The following is a 27,386-nucleotide window of genomic DNA, read 5'->3' on the forward strand; positions in this document are numbered from 1 at the left end:
CTAGAGCAATTAGAGAAAGAAGAACAAAAAAAACCCAAAGTTAGCAGAAGGAAAGAAATCATAAAAATCAGATCAGAAATAAATGAAAAAGAAATGAGGGAAACGATAGCCAAGATCAATAAAACTAAAAGCTGGTTCTTTGAGAAGATAAATAAAATTGATAAACCATTAGCCAGACTCATCAAGAAAAAAAGGGATAAGACTCAAATTAATAGAAATGAAAAAGGAGAAGTAACAACTGACACTGCAGAAATACAAAAGATCATGAGAGATTACTACAACCAACTCTATGCCAATAAAATGGACAACCTGGAAGAAATGGACAAATTCTTAGAAATGCACAACCTGCCGAGATTGAATCAGGAAGAAATACAAAATATGAACAGACCAATCACAAGCACTGAAATTGAAACTGTGATTAAAAATCTTCCAACAAACAAAGGCCCAGGACCAGATGGCTTCACAGGCGAATTCTGTCAAACATTTAGAGAAGAGCTAACACCTATCCTTCTCAAACTCTTCCAAAATATAGCAGAGGGAGAAACACTCCCAAACTCATTCTACAAGGCCACCATCACCCTGATACCAAAACCAGACAAAGATGTCCCAAAGAAAGAAAACTACAGGCCAATATCACTGATGAACACAGATGCAAAAATCCTCAACAAACTACTAGCAAACAGAATCCAACAGCACATTAAACGGATCATACACCATGATCAAGTGGGGTTTATTCCAGGAATGCAAGGATTCTTCAATACATGCAAGTCAATCAACGTGATACACCATATTAACAAATTGAAGGAGAAAAACCATATGATCATCTCAATAGATGCAGAGAAATCTTTCGACAAAATTCACCACCCATTTATGATAAAAACTCTTCAGAAAGTAGGCATAGAGGGAACTTTCCTCAACATAATAAAGGCCATATATGACAAACCCACAGCCAACATCGTCCTCAATGGTGAAAAACTGAAAGCATTTCCACTAAGATCAGGAACAAGACAAGGTTGCCCACTCTCACCACTCTTATTCAACATTGTTTTGGAAGTTTTAGCCACAGCAATCAGAGAAGAAAAGGAAATAAAAGGAATCCAAATAGGAAAAGGAGAAGTAAAGCTGTCACTGTTTGCAGATGACATGATACTATACATAGAGAATCCTGAAGATGCTACCAGAAAACTACTAGAGCTAATCAACGAATTTGGTAAAGTAGCAGGATACAAAATTAATGCACAGAAACCTCTGGCATTCCTATACACTAATGATGAAAAATCTGAAAGTGAAATCAAGAAAACTCTCCCATTTACCACTGCAACAAAAAGAATAAAATATCTAGGAATAAACCTACCTAAGGAGACAAAAGACCTGTATGCAGAAAAGTATAAGACACTGATAAAAGAAATTAAAGATGATACAAATAGATGGAGAGATATACCATGTTCTTGGATTGGAAGAATCAACATTGTGAAAATGACTCTACTACCCAAAGCAATCTACAGATTCAATGCAATCCCTATCAAAATACCACTGGTATTTTTCACAGAACTAGAACAAAAAATTTCACAATTTGTATGGAAACACAAAAGACCCCGAATAGCCAAAGCAGTCTTGAGAATGAAAAACGGAGCTGGAGGAATCAGGCTCCCTGACTTCAGACTATACTACAAAGCTACAGTAATCAAGAAAGTATGGTACTGGCACAAAAACAGAAAGATAGATCAATGGAACAGGATAGAAAGCCCAGAGATAAACCCTCGCATATATGGTCACCTTATCTTTGATAAAGGAGGCAGAAATGTACAGTGCAGAAAGGACAGCCTCTTCAATAAGTGGTGCTGGGAAAACTGGACAGGTACATGTAAAAGTATGAGATTAGATCACTCCCTAACACCATACACAAAAATAAGCTCAAAATGGATTAAAGACTTAAATGTAAGGCCAGAAACTATCAAACTCTTAGAGGAAAACATAGGCAGGACACTCTATGACATAAATCACAGCAAGATCCTTTTTGACCCACCTCCTAGAGAAATGGAAATAAAAACAAAAATAAACAAATGGGACCTAATGAAAGTTCAAAGCTTTTGCACTGCAAAGGAAACCATAAACAAGACCAAAAGACAACCCTCAGAATGGGAGAAAATATTTGCAAATGAAGCAACTGACAAAGGATTAATCTCCAAAATTTGTAAGCAGCTCATGCAGCTTAATAACAAATAAACAAACAACCCAATCCAAAAATGGGCAGAAGACCTAAATAGACATTTCTCCAAAGAAGATATACAGACTGCCAATAAACACATGAAAGAATGCTCAACATCACTAATCATTAGAGAAATGCAAATCAAAACTACAATGAGATATCATCTCACACCAGTCAGAATGGCCATCATCAAAAAATCTACAAACAATAAATGCTGGAGAGGGTGTGGAGAAAAGGGAACCCTCTTGCACTGTTGGTGGGAATGTAAATTGATACAGCCACTGTGGAGAACAGTATGGAGGTTCCTTAAAAAACTACAAATAGAACTACCATATGACCCAGCAATCCCACTACTGGGCATATACCCTGAGAAAACCATAATTCAAAAAGAGTAATGTACCACAATGTTCACTGCAGCTCTATATACAATAGCCAGTACATGGAAGTAACTTAAGTGTCCATTGACAGATGAATGGATAAAGAAGATGTGGCACATATATACAATGGAATATTACTCAGCCATAAAAAGAAACGAAATTGAGCTATTTGTAATGAGGTGGATAGACCTAGAGTCTGTCATACAGGGTGAAGTAAGTCAGAAAGAGAGAGACAAATACCATATGCTAACACATATATATGGAAGTTAAGAAAAAAAAATGTCATGAAGAACCTAGGGGTAAGACAGGAATAAAGACACAGACCTACTAAAGAATGGACTTGAGGATATGGGGAGGGGGAAGGGTAAGCTGTGACAAAGCGAGAGAGAGGCATGGACATATATACACTACCAAACGTAAGGTAGATAGCTAGTGGAAAGCAGCCGCATAGCACAGGGAGATCAGCTTGGTGCTTTGTGATCACCTGGAGGGGTGGGGTGGGGTGGGGAGGGTGGGAGGGAGGGAGACGCAGGAGGGAGGAGATATGGGAACATATGTATATATATATATGACTGATTCATTTTGTTGTAAAGCAGAAACTAACACACCATTGTAAAGCAATTATACTCCAATAAAGATGTTAAAAAAATAAAAATAGAGAAAGAAATCTATATTGCCCATTTCTCTCGCAAATATGGAAGACCAAGCAGACCTGAGCCCAAGTTTCCACGAGCTAACCTCCAACTGGAACTGAGGTGGTGATGCTGTCCCCTTAGACAGGGGTGCTGCCCAGGCCTCAGGGGTCCCCACTTCCGGGCCATACCCAGCTGCTCTCTCTGACAGGCCTGTGGGGGCATTTGAGCCTGAGACACCCGTGTCCGTGTCAACTTCCCTCCTCTCCCTGTAAGACTTGTCTCATTGTGTATACAGCACAGTCACTCCTGGCATGTAGTAGTCTCTCAATAAATATCAGTAGAATACAGGAAGAGGAAGCAGCAGGTGACTCTGAAAGAGGCAGGGCTGGACCCCAGGTGTCCTGACTCCCAGCTCACTGCCCTAAACAGGCCCGGTTGCCTCTCTGCTGTGGGTTGGAGCTAGGGGAGAAGGTAGCAGAGCCGGGGCCCTGGGAGGAGGTTTCCCAGGAAACCACCCTCCCAAGCTGAGTTGCAACCAAAATCAGAGACAGAAAACACTCCATGCTAGGACTAACATGTGACATCCTGCCAGTTCAAGGGATGATGGCTATTTTCCAGGAACTTTGACTGCAAAAGGGCTTTTTACTGCTCTCCCATAATTTCAGTTCTCATTGTATGACTTCTCATCTGGAAATGGGATAAGTAATAATTTCTCAAACGGTTGTGTGAGGAAGGGAGATAAGTCACATCAGGAACTAAGCCAGGCACCTGGCCTGTAGTAGAGGCTTAGTACAGACTTTCCTCAATTTACAGTGGGGTTACCTCCCGATAAACCCATTGGAAATTGAAAATACCAGAAGTCAAAAAATGCATTTAATACACCTAACCTACCAAACACCACGGCTTAGCCTTGCCCACCTTAAATGTACTCAGGACACTTACCTTAGCCTACAGTTGGGCAAAATCATCCAACACAAAGCGTATTTTATGATAGAATGTTGACTCATGTAATTTTTTTAACACTGCACTGAAATGAACACCAGAATGGTTGTCTGGGTACAGAGTGGTTATAAGTGTGTCGGTGTTGAGTCTGGTGATCCCATGTCCAACTCAGAGCTGCAGCTGTCTTGCCTAGCATCACAAGAGAGGATCTATCACCTATCACCAGCTCAGGACAAGATCACAATCCAAAATTCAAAGTACAGTTTCTACTGAATGTGTATCACTTTCACACCATCGTAAAGTCAAAATATCCTAAATCAGGGACCGTCTGTAAGTGCAAGCTTTTTTTCTTCAGAGAACAGCAAAACAGAATGGAGAAATTAACTGGCTTTACAGTCAGGAAAACATAGATTCAAATTGAATTCATTCATTCATTCAATAAGTATATATATATATATATATATATATATATATCTATTAAAAGCCTACTCTGTGCCACTCACTCAGGCAACATCCTGGAATGCAGCGGTGGGCAGAAGCAGACACATCTGTTTCTAGGAAGCCTCAGTCTGGAAGCTCCGCATTGGTCAGCTTGTGACCTTCTGTGCCTCATTTAGCCTTGCTGACCCTCAGCTTCCGCGTCTGTTCCACAGGGGTCGTAAGGCCTTTATTGCACAAAACAATCATAAGTATAAAAATCAATTTGCAAAAAAAAAAAAAAAAAATCAATTTGCACAGTACTTGCCCCATTACTGCTATTTGCCATTTTAAGGACAAAGGTTCAGAAAGGGTGAGTGTCCTGCCTGGAGTCACACAGCTCTCAGGAGCAGAAACAAGGACAAATCAAGCTTTCCTGCCTCCTAGCCAAGGCCCTGTTCCTCTGGGCCAAGCAAACTCCCCTCTTCTAGCATCCCCCCCTCCTCCCTGAGACCTGTGAGGGAGGGTCCTCTCAGATGCAGGGCAACAGTCCCACCCTGCTGTGGCCCACCTTGGGCATCTACTAGCATTTTCATGTGGGAATTCCTTCTCAGCATTTCTCAGGAAATTATATGTTTTTCTAAATTCCAAGTCCCGAGAAAACTCAGTTGAGCAATTGGGAAAATGGAAAAAAGTATTATAATTCTCCTGAAAGTATAAAGCTTAACACTCAACAGAGAGATGTTACTGACTTAAAGGAATTTGCTGACATCAGGAGCAACAGCAGGAAACACTTGGCACCTGGAGTTCAAGGTTAAGATCAGCATGTGTGGAGATCAGGGCAGGAGCATGTATGGGAGAGGTGGTCTCCATCCAACAGCTTGAGACTGTTGCCATGGTACAAGTTCATAGCTCTGCTGCTAAGAAATGCTAATGAGTTTGTAAAACTAATAAATTTTCACAACTCATATAAGTAGTATTTCAAGAAATAACAAGCTCGGGAAACAAAATATATCCTTAAATGGGCAACTTCAACTGTGTTTCTTGCTAGGAGATGTGGATATTATGTTATTGAATAATAATGTCTGCTGACATTGGCCAGTGTTTGAATAATTGCTAAAGGCTACAGTTCTTTATAAATGCTTTAATAGAAGAAATACAAAGAGAAAATGCATAAATGTCATGGAATACTAGGACATGAAACCAGAAACATTGGCTAACTTTTTTTTTTTTGCGGTACGCGGGCCGCTCACTGTGTGGCCTCTTCCGTTGTGGAGCACAGGCTCCAGACGCGCAGGCTCAGCAGCCATGGCTCACGGGCCCAGCCGCTCCGCGGCACGTGGGATCCTCCCGGACCGGGGCACGAACCCGTGTCCCCTAGCATCGGCAGGCGGACTCTCAACCACTGCGCCACCAGGGAAGCCCCAGATTTCTAGTTTTGAATGATAACTTTTAAATATTAAATAGTTGTAGCATTTTTTTCCATTTTTAAATTATTTTCATTGGCCCTTTACTTTGTGTTAATGTTCCCTTCTTTTCATGTGTTCTATTATCAACCGTCTATATGTGCTAGAGAACATTCAATGTGTTATTGAGTCTATAATCTTGTCACTACACATAGAAACATCATTTATGAGAAGAAACCAAGATGGCGGAGGAGTAGGAGGATGTGGAGTTCATCTCTCTTCACAAATGCATCAAGAATACATCTACACGTGGAACAATTCTCACAGAATACTGGCTGAACACTAGCAGAAGACCTTGAACACCAGAAAGGACAAGAAAGATGTCCCTACCCACATAACTGGGTAGGATGAAAGAAAGAAGGGAAAAAGAAGAGGAGAGGAAGCGGGACGGGATCTGAGTCCCTGGTAGGGGGATGAAGCAGAGGAGAGGTTCCTGCATCCTGGGAATCTCCCTCACCGACGGGGAAATCAGTTGGGACAGAAGGGGAGCATCTGAGGCTGTTGGAGGAGGGTGAAATGGCCAGTTTGTGGCAGACAGGACAGAGTGAGATGTATGCAAGTGGTCCGTGCCACAGCCCTGTGTGCCCCAGACTGGGACATGTGTCTGCCGGTGCACATGGTGGCTGAGAGCTGGAGTGTAGGGCTTCGAGCACAAACCTGGGTGGAAGACTGCTGTTGGATGTGAGGAGACAGCCTGAGGAGATGGGAGGGAGGAAATCCGCAAACAGGAATGCTTGTGGAGGAGACCCAGACTGCCATAGAAGCAAGGCACCACTGTTGAGTGACGTGCAGGGGGTGGAGCCACCATTGCAGCCTCTCTCTCCCCACATGCCAGCCCTCTGCCCCGCCAGGCACTAGGAAAAGCCCCCACCAGGGCTGACCTTCTCATGCCAGCTGCCAGGTGCTAAGAAAGGCTCCCACTAGGGCCGGATCTCTCATGCCCGTGGCTGCCAGCTTTCCTGCGTACCTGTCACCACTGGGGCCCCCATAACCCAGGCAGTCGTGCCACCTCCATGTCCTGTACTCACCAGGGCAGACCCAATTGCTCCAGGGCAGCCTCAGGAGCAGACTCCTGTTTCGGTAACAATGGGGTGATTAAGAAGAACAAACATCTTTCCATGCAGCTGCACAAAACACAGATTAAATCACCACGATTGGCTTGGTAAACCCTGTATCTATGGCATATCTGAACGTATGAGTGTTCCCACAAATAAAACCCATCTAGCTCCAGCAGCTGTGAACTTTCAGGACTAGTACATTCAGGAGTTATGACAGGTCAGAGTCTGAGCTGCCCCCACAGTGCCCACAGAGGGACCAGAGACCTACCTACAGGTTTTGGATGGCCTCCTGGGGGAGAAGAAGTTGGCTGTGACTCATGGTAGAGGCAAGGACACTGAGAGCTGAGACCCCAAGAAAATATAATTATTACTATTTTTTCATATTTTGTTTTGTTCTGTTGCTGTTTTATTATTATTTGTTTTTATTTTTGTTTAGTTTTTTTTTATATTTCTATTTCTATGTTACTTTTTTGTTCTGTGTTTTTTCCTTGTTTTTCTTTTTCCTTTTTTTTAGTTTGCTTTTTTCTTTGTTCTTTTCTTATCACTTTTTATCATTTTTGTGTTTGTTTTGTTTTGTTTTTTCCTTCAGTTTGCATTCTGCTTTTGTTTTCCATTTTATTTCTTGTGTTTCTTAGTTTTGTTTTTAATTGTTCGATTTCATTTTGTGATTCTTTGTCTGGTTGTTCTCTTGTTTTTTGTTTTCTCTGTTTTTGTTTCTGTTCCTTATTTTGTATGTGTGTGTTTTGTTTGTTTGTTTTTATTTGTATGGTTTTGCTTTTACCATTTCTGTGGGGTTTTGTCTGTTTGTTTGTTTTTAATTATTGCTGTTGTTGTATGCTTGTTTTTGTCTTTGCTATTTGTCTTGGGTTTCGTTTGTCTGTTTGTTTTCATTTGTTTTCTTCCCACCCTTCTTCTTCTTTTATTTTTTTCCCCCTTTTTTGCTGAGCCGTGTGACTTGCAGGGTCTTGGTTCCCAGGCCAGAGGTCAGGCCTGAGCCTCTGGGGTGGGAGCACCGAGTCCAAGACGCTGGAATGCCAGAGAATTCCCAGCCCCAGGGAATGTTAGCTGGCAAGAGCTCTCCCGGAGGTCTCCATCTCAACTCCAAGACCCAGTTCCACCCGACTGCCTGCAGGCTCCAGTGCTGAATGGCCCATGCCAAACAACAAGCAAGACAGCAACACAAACCCACACATCATCAGACAGTCTGCCTAAAGTCAGACTAAGCCCACAGACACCCCAATACTCACCACCTGATGCAGCCCTGCCCAGCAAAGGGAAAAGATCCAGCTTCACCCACCAGAATGCAGATACCAGTCCCTCCCACCAGTAAGCCTAGGCAAGCCACTAAACCAACCTCACCCACTGGGGGTAGACACAGAAGCAAGAGGAACTATGACCCTACAGTCTGCAGAAAGGAGACCTCAAACACAGTAAGTTAGACAAAATGAGAAGACAGAGAAATATGCTGCAGATAAAGGAGCAAGGTAAAAACCAATAAGACCAAATAAATGAAGAGGAAATAGGCAATCTACCTGAAAAAGAATTCAGAGTAATTATAGTAAAGATGATGCAAAATCTTGGAAATAGAATGGAGAAAATACAAGAAACATTTAACAAGGACCTAGAAGAACTAAAGAACAAACAAACAGTGTTGAACAGCACAATAACTGAAATTAAAAATGTACTAGAAGGAATCAGTAGCAGAATAACTGAGGCAGAAGAACGGATAAGTGAGCTGGAAGAATGAATGGTGGAAATAACTGCCGCAGAGCAGAATAAAGAAAAAAAGAATGAAAAGAATTGAGGACAACGTCAGAGACCTCTGGGACAACATTAAACGCACAAACATTCAAATTATAGGGGGTCTCAGAAGAAGAGAAGGAGAAAGGGTCTGAGAAAATATCTGAAGAGATTATAGTTGAAAACTTCCCTAACATGGTAAAGGAAATAGTCAATCAACTCCAGGAAGAGAGTCCCATATGGTATAAACCTAGGAGAAACATATCAAGACACATACTAATCAAACTAATCAAAATTAAATACAAAGAAAAAATATTAAAAACAGCAAGAGAAAAGCAACAAATAACATACAAGGGAATCCCCATAAAGTTACCAGCTGATTTTTCAGCAGAAACTCCGCAGGCCAGAAGGGAGTGGTAGGATATATTTAAAGTGATGAAAGGGAAAAACCTACAATCAAGATTACTCTACCCAGCATGGCTCTCATTCAGATTTGATGGAGAAATCAAAAACTTTACAGACAAGGAAAGCTAAGAGAAATCAGCACCACAAAGCCAGCTTTGCAACAAATGCTAAAGGAACTTCTCTAGGCAGGAAAAACAAGAGAAGAAAAAGACCTACAAAAATAAACCCAAAACAATTAAGAAAATGGTAATAGGAAAATACATATCAATAATTACCTTAAATGTAAATGGATTAAATGTGTCAACCAAAAGACATGGACTGACTGAATGGATACAAAAATAAGACCCATATATATGTTGTCTACAAGAGACCCACTTCAGACCTAGGGACACATACAGACTGAAAGTAAGAGGATGGAAAAAGATACTCCATGCAAATGGAAATCAAAAGAAAGCTGGAGTAGCAATACTCATATCAGACAAAATAGACTTTAAAATAGACTGTTACAAGAGACAAGGAAGGACACTACATAATGATCAAGGGATCAATCCAAGAAGAAGGTAAGATAATTGTAAATATTTATGCACCCAACATAGCAGCACCTCAATACGTAAGGCAAATGCAAACATCCATAAAAGGGGAAATCAACAATAACACAGTAATAGGGCGGGACTTTAACACTCCACTTACATCAATGGATACAGCATCCAGACAGAAAATTAATAAGGGAAACTCAATCCTTAAATGACACACTAGACCAGATAGACCTAATTGATATTTATAGGACATTCCATCTGAAAGCAGCAGAATACACTTTCTTCTCAAGTGCACACAGAGCATTCTCCAGGATAGATCACATCTTGGGTCACAAATCAGGCCTCAGAAAATTTAAGAAAATTGAAATCGTATCAAGTATCTTTTTCGACCACAACGCTAAGAGATTAGAAATCAATTACCGGGAAAAAAAACCCTGTAAAAATCGCAAACACATGGAGGCTAAACAATATGCTACTAAATAACCAAGAGATCACTGAAGAAATCAGAGGAAATCAAAAAAGACCTAGAAAAAAATGACAATGAAAACACAAAAACACAAAACTTATGGGATGCAGCAAAAGCAGTACTAAGAGGGAACTTTATAGCAATATAATTCAGGAAACAAACAAACAAAAAATCTCAAAAAAACAACCGAACCTTACACCTAAAGCAACTAGAGAAAGAAATACAAACAAAACCCAAAGTTAATAGAAGGAAAGAAATCATAAAGATCAGAGCAGAAATAAATGAAATAGAAATAAACAAACAAAAACAATAGCAAAGATCAATAAAACTAAAAGCTGGCTCTTTGGGAAGATAAACAAAATTAATAAACCTTTAGCCAGACTCATCAAGAAAAAAGGGAGAGGACTCAAATCAATAAAATTAGAAATGAAAAAGGAGAAGTTACAACTGACATCACAGAAATACAAAGCATCCTAAGAGACTACTACAAGCAACTCTATGGCAATAAAATGGACAACCTGGAAGAAATGGACAAATTCCTAGAAAGGTACAAACTTCCAGGACTGAGCCAGGAAGAAATAGAAAATGTGAAGAGACCAAACTCAAGTAATGAAATTGAAACTGTCATTAAAAATCTTTCAACAAACAAAAATCCAGGGCCAGATGGCTTCACAGGTGAATTCTATCAAACATTTAGAGAAGAGCTAACACTTACCCTTCTCAAATTCTTCCAAAAAATTGCAGAGGGAGGAACACTCTCAAACTCATTCTTCAAGGCCACTATCACCCTGATACCAAACCAGACAAAGATATCACAAAAAAAGAAAATTACAGGCCAATATCACTAATGAGCATAGACCCCAAAATCCTCAACAAAATACTAGCAAACCAAATCCAACAACACACTAAAAGGATCATACACCATGATCAAGTGGGATTTAGCTCAGGGATGCAAGGATTCTTCAATATAGCAAATTGAAGAATAAAAACCATATGACCATCTCAATAGATGCAGAAAAAGCTTTCAAGAAAATTCAACACGAATTTATGACAAAAACTCTCCAGAAAGGGACATAGAGGGAACCTACCTCAACATAATAAAGGCTGTATATGACAAACCCACAGCAAACATTATTCTCAATGGTGAAAAGTGAAAACATTTCCTCTAAAATCAGGAACAAAACAAGGATGTCCACTCTTGCCACTCTTATTTGCAATAGTATTGGAAGTCCTAGCCACAGCAATCAGAGAAGAAAAAGAAATAAAAGGAATCTAAATTGGAAAAGAAGAAGTAAAACTGTCACTGTTTGGAGATGACATGATACTATACACAGAAAATCCTAAAGATGCCACCAGAAAACTACTAGAGCTAATCAATGAATTTGGTAAAGTTGCAGGATACAAAATTAATGCACAGAAATCTCTTGCATTCCTATGCACTAACAACGAAAGATCAGAAAGAGAAATTAAGGAAACAATGCCATTCATTCACCACTGCAACAAAATGAATAAAATACCTAGGAATAAACCTATCTGAGAAGGCAAAAGACCTGTACACAGAAAACTATAAGATACTGATGAAAGAAATCAAAGATAACACAAACAGATGGAGAGATATACCATGTTCTGGGATTGGAAGAATCAAGATTGTGAAAATGACTATACTACCCAAAGCAATCTACAGAGTCAATGCAATCCCTATCAAATTATCAATGGCATTTTTCACAGAACTAGAACAAAAATTTTACAATTTGTATGGAAACACAAAAGACCTCGAATAACAAAAGCAATCTTGAGGGAAAAAAACGGAGCTGGAGGAATCAGGCTCTCTGACTTCAAACTATACTACAGGGCTACAGTAATCAGGACAGTATGGTACTGGCACAAAAACAGAAATAAATATCAACAGAACAAGAAAGAAAGCCCAGAGGTAAACCCACACACCTATGGTCACTTAATCTATGATAAAGGAGGCCAGAATATACAGCCTTTTCAATAAGTGGTGCTGGGAAAACTGGACAGCTACATGTAAAAGAATAAAATTAGAATACTCCCTAACACCATACACAAAAATAAACTCAAAATGGATTAAAGACCTAAATGTAAGGCCAGACACTATAAAACTCTTAGAGGAAAACATAGGCAGAACACTCTTTGACATAAATCGCAGCAAGATCTTTTTTGACTCACCTCCTAGAGTAATGAGAATAAAAACAAAAATAAACAAATGGGACCTAATTAAACTGAAAAGCTTTTGCACAGCAAAGGAAACCATAAACGAGACAAAAAGACAGGGACATCCCTGGTGGTCCAGTGGTTAAGAATCTGCCTTCCAATGCAGGGGACACAGGTTCGATCCATAGTTGGGGACTAAGATGCCACATGCCGCAGGGTAACTAAGCCCAAGCACTGCAACTACTGAGCCCATGTGCTCTAGAGCCCATGTGCCACAACTAGACAGCCCACACACCGCAACTGAGCCCACAGGCTACAAAGAAGATCCCACGTGCTGCAACGAAGATCCTGCCACAACTGAGACCCAATGCAGCCAAATAAATAAATGAATAAATTAAAAAAAAAGAAGACGAAAAGACAACCCTCAGAATGGAAGAAAATATTTGCAAATGAAGCAACTGATAGGGATTAATCTCCAAAATGTACAAACAGCTTATGCAGCTCAATATTAAAAAAACAAACAACCCAGAATTCCCTGGTGGCACAGTGGTTAAGAATCTGCCTGCCAATGCAGGAGACACAGGTTTGATCCCCGGTCCGGGAAAATCCCACATGCTGTGGAGTAACTAAGCCCATGCGCCGCAACTACTGAGCCTGCACTCCAGAGCCTTTGAGCCACAACTACTGAAGCCCACACGCCCTAGAGCCCATGCACTTCAACTACTGAAGCCTGAGCACTCTAGGGCCCCTGCTGTGCAACAAGAGAAGCCACTGCAAATAAGAAGCCTGCACACCGCAACAAAGAGTAGCCCCTGCTCACCACAACTAGAGAAAGCCCACGTAGAGCAATGAAACCCAACACAGCCAAAAAACAAACAAACAGCCCAATCAAAAAATGGGTGGAAGACCTAAATAGAAATTTCTCCAAAGACATACAGATGGCCAACAAACACATGAAAAGATGCTCAACGTCACTAATTATTAGAGTAATGCAAATCAAAACCACAATGAAGACCCACCTCACACCAGTCAGAATGGCCATCATCAAAAAATCTACAAACAATAAATGCTGGAGAGGGTGTGGAGAAAAGGGAACCCTCTTGCACTGTTGGTGGGAATGTAAATTGATACAGCCACTGTGGAGAACAGTAAGGAGGTCCCTTAAAAAACTACAAATAGAACTACCATATGACCTAGCAATCCCACTACTGGGCATATACCCTGAGAAAAAAATAATTCAAAAAGAGTCATGTACCACAATGTTCACTGCAGCTCTATATACAATAGCCAGTACATGGAAGCAACTTAAGTGTCCATTGACAGATGAATGGATAAAGAAGATGTGACATATATATACAATGGAATATTACTCAACCATAAAAAGAAATGAAATTGAGTTATTTGTAGCAAGCTAGATGGACCTAGAGACTGTCATACAGAGTGAAGTAAGTCAGAAAGAGAAAAACAAATACCGTATGCTAACACATATATATGGAATCTAAAAAAAAAAAAATGGTTCTGAAGAACCTAGGGGCAGGACAGGAATAAAGACGCAGATGTAGAGAATGGACTTGAGGACATGGGGAGGGGGAAGGGGAAGCTGGGACAAAGTGAGAAAGTGGCATGGACATATATACACTACCAAATGTAAAATAGCTAGCTAGTGGGAAGCAGCTACATAGCACAGGGAGATCAGCTTGGTGCTTTGTGTCCACCTAGAGGGGTGGGATAGGGAGGGTGGGAGGGAGACACAAGAGGGAGGAGATATGGGGATATATGTATACGTATAGCTGATTCACTTTGTTATAAAGCAGAAACTAATACACCATTGTAAAGCAATTATACTCCAATAAAGATGCTAAAAAAAGAAAGAAAGGAAACAATTGCACTTATAATAGCCTCAAAAAGAATAAAATACTTAGGAATAAATTTAACAAAACAAATGCAAGACTTGTACACTGAAAACTACAAAACATCATTGAAAGAAATTAGAAATAAGCTGAATAAATGGAAAGATATCCCATGTTCACGGATTGGAAGATTTAATATTGTTAAGTTAGTAATACTCCCCAAATTCATCTATAGATTCAGTGTGATTGCTATCGAAATCTGAGGTAGTTCTATTGCAGAAAATAACAAGTTGATCATAAAATTTGTATGGAAATACAAGAGACCAAGAATAGCAAAAGAAAAAAAAATCTTGAAAAAGAAAAACAAAGTTGGAGCATTCACAATTCTTGACTTCAAAACAAACTACAAAGCTAATCAAGACAGTATGGTACTGGTATTAGGATAAACATATAGATAAATAAAATGGAATTGAGAGTCTAGAAATAAACCCTTACATTTATGGCCAAATGATTATTGACGAGGGTGCTATTAAAAGATAAACTGAGTCATATTAAACATTTTAGGAGTTATTTGAGCAAAAATCAACTAGAAGTGGGCAGCATCAAACCACAAGTGGTTAGCAGTGCTCCACCAACAGGAACTGGGGGAAAGGCTTTTATAGAGAAAAGGCAAAAGCAAAACAAGGAAATTATTTGATTGGCTCTAGCTTAAGCCATTGCCTTATTTGGGAAACCCTAGTTGGCTGTTTGTGATTGGTTTTCCTTAAGTTTCAATTTCTTAACCTTGAAGCACTTATAGGCTTAGATTTGGTTTGCTTATATAGGCAGCTAAGATATTAGAACTACCTCAGTCTAATGGCCTCCTTCTTTAATTCATTTACAGTGCCAGATCAACTCGATGGGGAAAGAATAGTCTTGTCAACAAATAGTGTTGGACCAACCGTATACCCATATGCAAAAGAATGAGGCTGGACCTTTCCTTATACCACACATGAAAAGTAACTTAATGGAGAATGCAAACAACATACACATTTATTAGTAATGAGGAAAGCTGAAGTAAATTTACAAATAGATGCAAATTTGGTCAATATACACAGGGCAATAATCAATGGTATTCCACCAGACAAAATTCATTTGCAGTTCTGTAGATAAGGATTATATGCGTGGCTATAAGTTTTCTACAATTTACTAGGTCCTAAAACAATGCAAAGACAATGAAAGGTACAAGCCCTTTCAAAATCAGATCATCCAGAAGAGGACCCTAGAGAAGACACCCAGCAACCTTTTATTTTTTTGGAAGAAGGCAGTTCATTTCAAACTCCTTCAGTTTTTCTCAACGTTCTTCTTGGAGTGCTTTTCCTCCTATTCTGTCCCTAGCACTCTCACTATGCAGATCGTAGCCAAAATGGCAATACCTAGGAGGGAACTCCCTTGCCCCCAAACCCAATTTAGGATTTCCTATTCTCTTATAGACCATCCTGGGCTTTTTCTTCAGATCACTTATCACATTTTATAATTTGAGACTATTTGTGTGGTTATTTCTTCACTATCTGGCTGCCATGAGAACACATCTCCATTTTGCTTACCACTATTCCTAATTGTCTTGCCCTGGGCTTTCGTAGGCTCTCAGTAAGCACTTGTTAGTCAGCTGGTCAATCAATCCACAAATAAATCAACTGATGGTAAATGCTACCCCAGCACCTGGTTGTCAACCTCATTTGTGAATCACAATTTTGAGAGAAAAAAATAGGTTTTCAGTTGGGGTTTCACCCTAAATTCCGCCTAATGGAAAGTTGAATATCTGACTCATAAGAAAAGATCAAGAGCTTATATACTTTTCTTGAAGATTTTTGATTTGATACATTTAACTTTATTATTAGCAGAGGACAGAAGGTTGATTTTCCTAGGGCTTTGTTTTTTTGTTTTTTTTGGGGGGGGTTGGGTTTTTCTCTGTGGGACATTTTAGGCCAAGTTATTTATATAGGGAGAGACAAGGCTATTGATGAGGCTAAAATCAGTCTTAAAAACTACACAGTTATTCAGAGCAGCTTTACTTGTAATAACCCAAAACTGGAAATAGTCCAAATGTCCTTCAATGGGTGAATGCTTAAATAGACTAGTACATCCATACCGTGGAATACTACCAGCCACAGCCATAAAGAAACAAATAATTAATTACACACAACAACTTGGATGGAGCTCAAGGCTTTACGCTAAGAGGACAAAAAAAGCCATAACCCCACAGAGCAACAGCTCTTAGGGGTGTACACAGCCCTCGTCCACAGAGAGCCTCTCAGGAAGAAATGAACCACAGCAGCCAGTGGGCTGCACTCAGAGCAGTTTGGCTGGTGAGCTCATGAGTCCTGGTTGTTAACCCTTTGCACTGACCGGCTGTTCTAAAGGGATTAACCCTAAGGCTTGGACAAAGGGAAGCCAAGGGGTAGATATGATCATGAAACAAGCCCTTGTGGGGTCAGGATAGGTGGAAAGACATTTGGGTTTCACCTGCAAGAACCTGAGGCAGTCCTCATTGTTCCATGTTCCAACTCAGAAGGCACTGACACCCCCTGGCAATCAGGAAGCTGATGCCCTAGCCTGGGGTCCTGGTCTGGCCTGTCCTGCCCCCAGTCCATCTCCTCACACCTGACAGTGCTGCCTCCCCTGGCCAAGATGAATTGGTGCGCACAACCAGGTCAAGTTCCTAAAGCTGCCACCTCCCTCTCCTCGACGGACGCACGGGGACACACGTTCTGTTTCCCACCAGTACCATCATTTGGCCGCCATCTTCGTCCCCTCCATCAGCCTGAGGACACTGTAGCACACACGGAGGCCCTTATCAAATCCCCCAGCAAGCCCTGAATGAAGGCAACAAAGCCTGTTCTTACTGAACCCTGACATGTCCTCTAATGAGAAAAGCTGTCTCCCAACATAGGATGGGCCTTGGACATCATCACTGCTTGCCAGAGAGGCACCTGTGCCATTAGCCAAGCAGAATGTTGTGTGTTCATACCTGGTGAGTCTTCTGTCTGCTACTGTGTTGTCTTTATTAAATCACATGAGGACACAGTCACGCTCTGAGTGACCCCAACCCCCAAAATCAGTGGTTCCGAACAGTGGGCTCTTGTGGGAAAAGCTGCCACTGATTTGGGGAATTATTGTCTTAACCTGTGCTTCTCTTGCATGTGCCTGTATCGTTGCTGAGGCATCTGCCTCCAATGTAGCCTGATAGCGGCCAAGAAGGATCCACTTCCGTGCTAGTGAAACCCCTTGGTTTGGTTCTCAGGACCTTGAGGAAGAAGGGGGGAATGTGAGATTGTCAGAGCTGGTCCATGGTCACTAGGGGTGGAGTGTAGGGGGAGGTCCTTGAGAGGATTTGACCTTGAGTTTGACCTGCAAGCTGGACCTGGGTGATCAGAGGCTGCTCACCCCCTTCCTCTGTCCTTGGAATGTGCATTCAGCTTCACTTCCTTGCTCCCAGAAGCTCCCCAAGGATGCAGCCTTGAGAGACTAAGGTGGTGTTAAGACCATCTGCATGGTGCCTGTGCCTGAGCCCAGTTACGGCCTCTATAGAAACTTCTAAGATTCTGGCCGGGCAGGTGCAGAGATCTACTATCTTGCAGCGTCCAAGACGAGCCTCATGCATACATTCTCTCGCTTTTTATTGAGTTTTATTTTATTTTACTGGTCACCCCTCATGGTATGCGGGATCCTAGTTGCCTGACAAGGGATGAACCCGCGCCCCCTGCAGTGGAAGCCCGGAGTCCTAACCACTGGACGCCAGGGAAGTCCCTCCCTTGCTTTTAAACCTGCCATCAACCAATCTGGAGCAGCCGCCTCTCTCTTCATTCCTCTCCCTGCCCTCCAAGTATAGAGGCCAGTTTCAGATTACACCCGGGAGGATCCAGAGAACTTTGCAAACCCAGCAGAAACACATAACGTTATTTTACTCATCTGTCAAATGATGAAATAAAACAATTTAGTAACGAATCCCCCCACCTTCAATACCTTCAATGGGAATTCAGGGATTTAAAAATTACAAGTACCTTCTTGTGAATCTGTATCAAGGTGGTATCATGCCGGTATGAGTAGTATTTACCATCTTTTTTGACATGTCTTTGGGGAGAGGAAGGAGGTTGCCCAATCTGAAAAAAGGGAAAAATCAGGAAATGAGCAAAGTCTGCCTCTATTGTCCTCAGCTTTCTCCTTTAGGCCCTTTTAGGGCATCTCCACAGCCCTAATCCTTAGTTGCCCAGTGCCTTTAATTTTTTTCTCATCAGAGGCCATCCTGAATCAGGTCTCTGAGCCTCTTTTCATACTAAAGTGGGAGTAACTAACCAGAGCATTTTAACAGGGGTTGAAAGGCCAAAACCAAAAGTCAGGAATCATCCACGAAGTGATGATCACGAAGTGACGAAGTGAGAACACCTGGTAGCTTCCAGGCTTTGGGGCCACCTGAGCCTTCCAGGAAGGATGGAAGGGAGGGCAGGGGAGAATGGGGTTGGGAACTCTTGGGCACAGGGAAAGGTCTGATGTTTGCAGGGCCAACAGGTAGATTGGGCTTAGCAAGGGAAGAAGGCATCCAGGGGTGCTAACAAAACCGGAGACTTGTAATCCTACAGACAGCCCATTGCCACCTGGCCCACCAGGAAGGGGAGACACCTGTCACAGGAGGGAGAAAAAGGGCTTAGATTTGCAGAGCACTACTCTGTGCCAGGTATTGTGTGAGGTGCTCTATGGATGACACCTCAGTTGAACACCCCCGCCCCAACACTTGACATAGGTTCCCATTTCTGGATGAGGGTACTGAGACCCAGTGAGGCTAGGTCTCTTTTTTTTTTTTTGGCGGTACGCGGGCCCCTCTCACTGTTGCGGCCTCTCCCGTTGCGGAGCACAGGCTCCGGACTGCGCAAGGCTCAGCGGCCATGGCTCACGGGCCCAGCCGCTCCGCAGCATGTGGGCTCTTCCTGGACCGGGGCATGAACCTGAGGCTAGGTCTTTGAAGTAAGTGTTCTTATTGGACAAACTCTAAGAGGATGGCCTGCCCAATTAACACTAAGCCACTGCTGTGGGTGGCTATGCCCATCTGGTATCTGAGTGACCCATTCTGAGGGAACTGAGTCATGGCTCTTGCCTACCTGGCAACGCAGACCTGCTGCTCCTCCAGGCTTCCTCACCACAGTAAGCAGCCCTTCGTCCGGAGACCCGACCCCACCCCGACTTAGGCAGATGAGCTGGGCGTCCCAGCCAATCACTGCCATCATCAACCTCCTCCTTCCCATGGCCATGGCTGAGTCCAGCCTGATCATTTTCACCTGGAGGGACTGCAGCAACCTCCTAACTGGTGTCTCCACCGTTGGCATCCCTGAAACCATTCTTCACAAACCACTCAGAGTGAGCTCCCCAAAAATGTAAAACTGATCACGCTTTCCCTGTTTAAAACACACCAAAGGCTTTGTGTTGTCCTCAGGATAAACCTCATCTCCATAACAAGGCCTGGTGTTGCCTGTGCAATCTGACTCCTGCCCCCTCTCCAGCCCCATCAGGAACTCCCTTCCCCCTGTCTCTCAGGGTTCCAGCCACACTCAGTTCCTGATATGTGCTAGGACTTCCTGCCTCAGGACCTTTGCACAAGCTATTTCCCTTACCTGTATTCCTGTCTTCCTTGCTTTTCAACCTACCTAACACTGCTCAGATGTTCTCTTATCAGAGAGGCATTCTCTGAGCTCCCAATATATTCCTTTCCATGTGTGTTTGTTATTCCAATGTATAAGTATCTAGCTACTTTGTGATTATTTATTTAATGTTTGTCTCCAGGAGAACAGGGACCACGATCTTTTGATTCTTTGTGGTATTCTTGGTGCCAAGCAGAAGGCCTGGCAAATGGTAGGCACTTGGTAAATATGTATATATAGATGGATAGATGGACAGACAAACAAGTAGATGTTCTTACAGAAAGCTCACGCTGATTTTTCCTTTTGCCTCAGGCTCCAATATGGCTTGGCATAGTAACTGTTACTGATCCTGTCTTTATTTAAAATTTTGACATTTTATTAAAATGTTATTTATGTTGATTACTGAGGTTTTTTTTTTTTTTTTGGTGCCCCCTTAAATTTTGTGCTCAAGGTCAGTACCCTCACTAACCATTCCCAAGTTCCAGCCCTGCCCATAGTAAGGAATTAATAATAACTATTGCTAAATAATTATTATCATATAGATAAGACATAATAGAACAATCATAGGCTTTAGAATCAGACAAACTTAGGTTTCAACCTGGCACATTCATTCATCAATCATCCATTTACTTAACGTGCTCAATGATTTTTTGAGACCCCGCTCTGTGCCACCTATCTCTCAACATGCTGGGATACAGTGTGGCAGAGACACGGTCGTCTGCCCTCGGGGAGCTTCCAGTCTAGAAGCTCTGCTGCTTGTGGCCTTCTGTGAGTCATTAGGCTCCCTGAGTCTCAGGTTCTTCATCTGTAACAGAATAATAACAAACAACAACAACAATAACAATAATATCATCTGCCTGTATTGCCCGAAGGTTGGAATCTTAGCAATCAGCTACGTCAATAGACATGAACCCCATATCCCAATACCCCCATACAATGCCCCATCTGGTATTATTTGCAGTTTCAAGGAAGAGGCACCAGAAAAGGTAAGTGTCCCTGTCTGGGGGTCACACAGCCTTCAGAAGCAGAAACAAGGGCAAATCTAGTTTTCCTGCTTCATGATCAAGGCTCGGCTGCATACAGACAGACCTCCCCTTCCTGTCCCAGCATCTTCCTGAGATCTCGGGGACTGGGAAATGGTGGTGAACCCATCCCTATTGCAGGGAGGACAGTCTTGCCCTGTTTGTGGCCCACTCTGGGCATAGTCCAGCCTTGGGGAGGGTCTGAAAGAAAGAGGAGTTAGCAGAGGAGGAAAAGAATAAATGAAAAGAGGAGGAGGGAGAGGCATCCAGAAAAGGGGCCAGGCCATACCCGCTCCAGGGTCTTGCCACCTCCCCCTCCTCCCTTTCCCCGACATTCCCAGGGACAGAGAAGCAGGTCTCAGCGTCCTAGTGGACACAGCTCAGCCTCATACCACCCTTCTCAGGGCAGAACTAGTGGCTGACCTGACCATACTCTCTCTCTTCCATCTCTCAAAAAATCCCACACAGTTTGTGCCAAACTCTTTTAAGACTTCTATCCTCTGCCCCAAAGCAATTGGGGCATCCCAGCTCAGGGTGCAGGAAAAGCAGGTGCCCGAGGCCCCTCCTACTGTTACCGAGTCCAAGCTTGTACTGCTCGCCACACGACAGACCAATAAATCTAGAGATGAGGTGTTGGGGCAAGGAATAGTGACTTTATTTGGAAAGCCAGCAGACCAAGAAGATGGTGGACTAACGTCTCAAAGAACCATCTTACCTAAGTTAGAATTCAGGCTTCTTTTTTAGTAAAAGGGGAGGGGGTGTGGTTGGTTGTTGCCAACTTCCTGGTGTTGGAATCCTCTGTCCTTGCGGCTGTCCACATAGGTCAGGTAAACCGTCAACAGGACAAACGTTATTCTTTGTTCTGAAAATTTTTATCTCTATATGAATGGAAAGTGTTACACCTTAAAGGTCAGAGCCTTGAGAATGGGCTATCCTGTATATTTCAGGCTATAGGCAACATTCTTAACTTGTAGCAAAACCAATAGAATACAAAGGTCAAAGTAAAAGAAACAGTACAAATATGGAGTCAGATTTGTTCTTCCCTATTATACTACCCCACCCCCCTCACCTCAGCCAGAGCTTGGGAATTGTCCTGCTCTGGATTTAACCCCAATATCACTTTCTTTCAGCTCTCACTCACTGTGCTGGATTCTGTTCTCTTCCAAACTTTGCCCTGACTCCCAGCCCTCCAGGGCCCCAAGAAGCCAGGGGCTCCAGGCCTTAGGGTCTATTTGGTAGCAGAGCCTTGCAGGAAGCGCAAAGGGCCATTCCATCAAACTGTGCTGGACACATCAAGAATTTGTGTGGTTTCATTTGGGCCTCTGACAGGTCAGGAGCTTAGAAGTGAAGGCGGGCAGGTCAGAACCCTGAGCAGGACGCAAGAAGGAGTCCAGGAGCCGGGGATGGAAGCTCCTTTACTTTTAGTCCCATGTGACAGAAAGCCCACATTAAATGTCCTAGAGAAAAACAAAAATAGCTTATTGGCTTCTGTCCCCAAATACTCAAAAAGATCAAATGCCAGGGTGGCTCAGGGAAAACGAGTCCCAGGGCAAAGGACTCCTCAGCACTGTGGGGCTGACTCCACTTGCTCTTCTGCAGATGCCCCAAGACCACCACAGGACCCCCTCCCCGCCAACAGATCTGCCTCCCCCCTTCCTTATAAGCTGAGAACTACTGAGGAAGGACCACAGCTGCTGGGCTTGGGAGGTGGGTCCCCACCTGAGACAAAGGATTGACAAGAGCCCCGTGGGACTAACAGCTGCATGGGCAGAGAAGTTCCCTCAGAGAAGGAGGACAGAGCTTCCAGAAGAAGAAGGTTGCTGGAAAGAAAATAAACAGATGTAAATCTCCCTACTTTATTTTTTCTAAAAAACAAACAAACAAAAAAACACCTCTTGGTCTTAAAGTATTGATCTACTTTAAGGAATTGTCTTAAAGTATTACCACGTTAAACGTTTGTGCTCATTTCTACATTATGTGCGTGGTGTGCACACACCCAAAACGTGCATCACATTTTATCATTTCCACGCCTTTGTCTGAAAGGGTGAGCTCTCGTATCAGGAGACCTTGTTTGGAAGCCCAGCTTTGCCCCTTTCTAGCCGTGTGAGCAAATTACTTCACTACCCTGTGCCTGCGTATCCTCATCCCTAAAAGGGGACGATGATTGTACCTATTATACAGGGTTGTAACGAGGAAAAAATGATAAAATATTTTCAAAACACTAAGTGGTTTGTGTCCTATTACAACTCTTTGTTATTACCACTATTTGCAGTTACCTCTGACTAGAACGTTCTTCCTTCTTTCTTTGCCTTTTAAAATTGGTTACAGTCTCAGTCCAATTTTTGAGACCCAGTTCAAATGCCATCCTTTTCATGAATTTTTCTCCTCCTTCTAATCAAGGGATCTCTCTTGCCTTCCTCTGAAATCCTCACTGGGCCCTAAGGCCTCACAGCTCTAGATGGCAGGGACTTCTCATCCTCTTCATCTTCACCCCAACTAGAATAAAACCATCTTTACTCATACTTACAGTAGGCCTTCTTAACAGTACCAGCTTAATTAAAAGAAATAAGCCTAAATCTCCCAACAAAGAAAAACTCTGGACCACATAGCTTCAATGGTGAAATCCACCAAACACTGAAAGACGAATTAACATGTCAAACTCTTCCAGAAAATAAAGAGGAAGGAAAACTATCTAACTCACTCCATGAAGTCACCATTACCCTGATCTATGAACATAATTTTCATATAAATTATGTGTACATAATGTTCATAGCAGCACTATTCATACTATCCACAAATTATGAATCAACCCAATGTCCACCAGATGATGAATGGATAAACAACATGAGAGACTTCTCTGGTGGCGCAGTGGTTAAGAATCTTCCTGCCCAATGCAGGGGACACGGGTTTGATCCCTGGCCCGGAGATCCCACATGCCGCAGAGCAACTAAGCCTGCGTGCCACAACTACTGAGCCTGCACTCTAGAGCCCGCGAGCCACAACTACTGAGCCCGTGTGCTGCAACTACTGAAGCCTCCACGCCTAGAGCCTGTGCTCCGCAACAAGAGAAGCCACCACAGTGAGAAGCCATGCACCACAATGAAGAGTAGCCCCCACTCACTGCAACTAGAGAAAGCCCGAGTGCAGCAGCAAAGACCCAATGCAGCCAAAAATAAATAAATAAAATAAAATAAAATAGAATAAAAATTAAAAATATATGAGATATAGTCATACAATGGAATATTATTCAGTTGTAAAAAAAATTAAGTACCGATCCCTGTTACAACCTGGACGAACCTTAAAAACATGAATTAAACATTAAATGAAAGGATCCAAACACAAAAGGCAACATATAATATTATTCCATTATATACGAAGCGTCCGGAATAGGCAAATGCAGTAGAGACAGAATGCAGACTAGTGGTTGCCAGGGGCTGGGGGAGGAGAGAAAGAAAGTGACTATTTACTGGGTGTAGGAAATACCTGTTTGGGGTGTGAAAATCTTCTGGAAGTAGACAGAGGTGATGGTTACACAAACTGTGAATGTATTAAATGCCACTAAAATTGTACACTTTAAAAAGGATTAACAGTTAATATTATTTGTTTTACCTCTGTAACAACAAAAAGCAATAAGCCTCCTCTTGAATGAGGAAGTATTACTTTTACTTTCAGGAAACTTATACAGATTAGTCAGTCTCATTGCCCAAAGAGGAAATTATCAGCTGGCTTTTCCTCATAACAAATCACCCTAAAATTTAGTAGATTAAAACAAGCATTGGGACTTCGCTGGTGGTCCGGTGGTTGAGACGTCACCTTCCAGTGCAGGGGGTGTGGGTTCGATCCCTGGTGAGGGAGCTAAGATCCCACATGCCTCACAGCCAAAAAAAAAAAAAAAAAACCCACCAAATCATAAAACAGCAGCAGTATTGTAACGAACTCAATAAAGACTTTTTAAAAAATGGTCCACATCAAAAAATCTTACAGAAAAATAAACAAGCATAACACAAGATACCTCTGCACACCTACTAGAATGGCCAAAATCTGGAAAAATAACAACATCAAAGGCTGGTAAGGATGCGGAACAGCAGAAACTCCCATTCATTGCTGGTGGGGATGCAAAATGGTACAGCCACTTTGGAAGACAACTTGGAGGTTTCTTACGAAACTAAACATACTCTTACCAAATGATCCAGCAATCATGCTCCTTGGTACTTACCCAAAGGAGTTGAAAACTTATGTCCACACAAAAACCAGCACACAGATGTTTATAGTAGCTTTATTTATAATTGCCAAAACTTAGAAGCAACCAAGATGTCCCTTAGTAGGTGAACAGGTAAATAAACTGTGGTACCTCCAGACAGCCCTAAAGCAAATGAGGTATCAAGCCGTGAAAAGACAGGGAGGAATCTTACAAGCATATTAGTAAGTGAAAGAAGCCAATCTGAAAATGTTGCATACTGCATGATTCCAACTATATGACATTCTGGAAAAGGCAAAACTATGGAGACAGTAAAAACTCAGTGATTGCCGGGTTGGGGGTAGGTGGGTGGAAGGGGAGATGAGTAGGCAGAGCACAGAGGATTTTTAGGACAGTGAAAATAGTCTATGATACCATAATGATGGATACACGTAACTATACATTTGTCCAAACCCACAGAACGTACAACACCAAGAGTGAACTGCAATGTAAACTGTGGTCTTTGGGTGATTATGATGTGTCACTGTTAGGTTCACCAATTGTATCAAATGTACCACTCTGGTGGGGACTATTGATAATGGCGGAGGCTGTGCCTTTTGGGGGTATGGGGTATGAGGGAAACCCCTATACCTCCCCTCAGTTTTGCTATGAATCTAAAACTGCTTTTAAGTGCCAGCATTTATTATTTCTCACAATTCTGTGGGTTGGACGGATGGTTCTCCTGGTCTGAGGCAACTCAGCTGGGGTTCAATGGTCTAGGATGACCTCTCAGCTGGGACAGCTCTCCATGTGGTTGCTTAACCTTCAAGAGGCTACTATGGGCTGGTACACATAATTGCATAAAGGTTCCCAGCAGAAAACTAGCACAAGTCTCAATGGGCCAGCACTTTTCAAGTCTCTGTTTGCATCACACATTCTACTGTCTCATTTGCCAAAGTAAGTCACATAGCCAAGACCAGAGTCAGTATGGGAAACAACTTCCCAAGGGTATGCATACGGGGTGGGGGGATTTATTGCAGTCATTTTTGTACATAAGCTACCAAAGGAAGGAAGAAGTCAAATATTTAAACCAAGACCGAATCTCTAATAGCCAAGCTAGAGTTAGGAGAAGTGCTTTGTACAAAACAGAAATCTCTTTATTTGACTTGATATCACCAAGGCATACAGGAAATGGTCAGAAGATATCTGAGGACCCCCATCCATGTGTGACCACAGAGCAGTTTCAGTTCTACATTATAAAACAGACTTCAGCTGTGGACTCTTTTTTTTTTTCTAATTTATTTTTGGCTGCATTGGGTCTTCATTGCTGTGCGTGGGCTTTCTCTAGTTGCAGCAAGCAGGGGCTACTCTTCATTGCGGTGTGCAGGCTTCTCATTGCGGTGGCTTCTCTTGTTGCGGAGCACGGGCTCTAGGCACACGGGCTTCAGTAGTTGGGGCACGCGGGCTCATTAGTTGTGGCTCACGGGCTCTACGGCGCAGGCTCAGTTGTTGTGGCACACGGGCTTAGTTGCTCCGCGGCCTGTGGGATCTTCCCGGATCAGGGATTGAACCCGTGTCCCCTGCATTGGCAGGCGGATTCCCAATCACTGTGCCACCAGGGAAGCCCAAGCTGTGGACTCTTGAATGGAATGCTATTCTTCGGATTTGTCGTGTTTCTCTAAGGAGGGCGTGGGCCCAGTCTTGTAGACATCAGGAGAAACAAGAAGACATGTGGGTTGGATCTTTTATTCCCCTTAGTACTTAAAAAGAAAGGCTTTCCCATGTACAATAGTGAGTCTGTTTAAGATCATACACAAGGGTGGAAGAGGTACACACGGATTATTTCCAAACACAGATATTTACAGTAAGGACACAGAGGAAGTGGTGTCGACCAGGAGTCACCTCACCAGCTACCTGTCTCTGTGGGTCCTGGTCAGGCCTGCCCTAACGTTTACGGGACCCAGGGTAAGAATCCATAAGGAGGCGTCTATGTCAGGTGCGCCAGTATTTGAACTTTATAAAAGAGCGAACAAACAGATTTAAAAGTACAACGAGTTGCTTCACATTGCAGCCCTGTGAAGCTACTGCATACACAGCCCTAGTTTGGGAGTGCATCGCCACAGACCGGAGCACAAAAACGAGCAAGAACATGAACATGGAGCACCGCCGGGGAAGAACTGCTTGTTTTTCAAGAACGTATGGTGTTCATACCATCTGCGAGGAAAGATTTTGACAAGCT

General features: G+C 42.6%; 1 protein-coding gene across 1 annotated transcript in view; it reads right to left on the minus strand.

The window, feature by feature from the left end:
* Positions 1-18,513, minus strand: part of LOC116746130 (C-C motif chemokine 4) — an 88,554-nt gene extending 70,041 nt beyond the window's left edge. Inside the window, exon 1 of the mRNA XM_032617410.1 lies at positions 18,320-18,513. The gene's annotated coding sequence lies outside the window, so the exon portion shown is untranslated. The remainder of the gene's footprint in view (positions 1-18,319) is intronic.
* Positions 18,514-27,386: the final 8,873 nt, after the last annotated feature.

The sequence above is a fragment of the Phocoena sinus genome, chromosome 20 (assembly GCF_008692025.1).
Source record: "Phocoena sinus isolate mPhoSin1 chromosome 20, mPhoSin1.pri, whole genome shotgun sequence".
NCBI lineage: Eukaryota > Metazoa > Chordata > Mammalia > Artiodactyla > Phocoenidae > Phocoena > Phocoena sinus.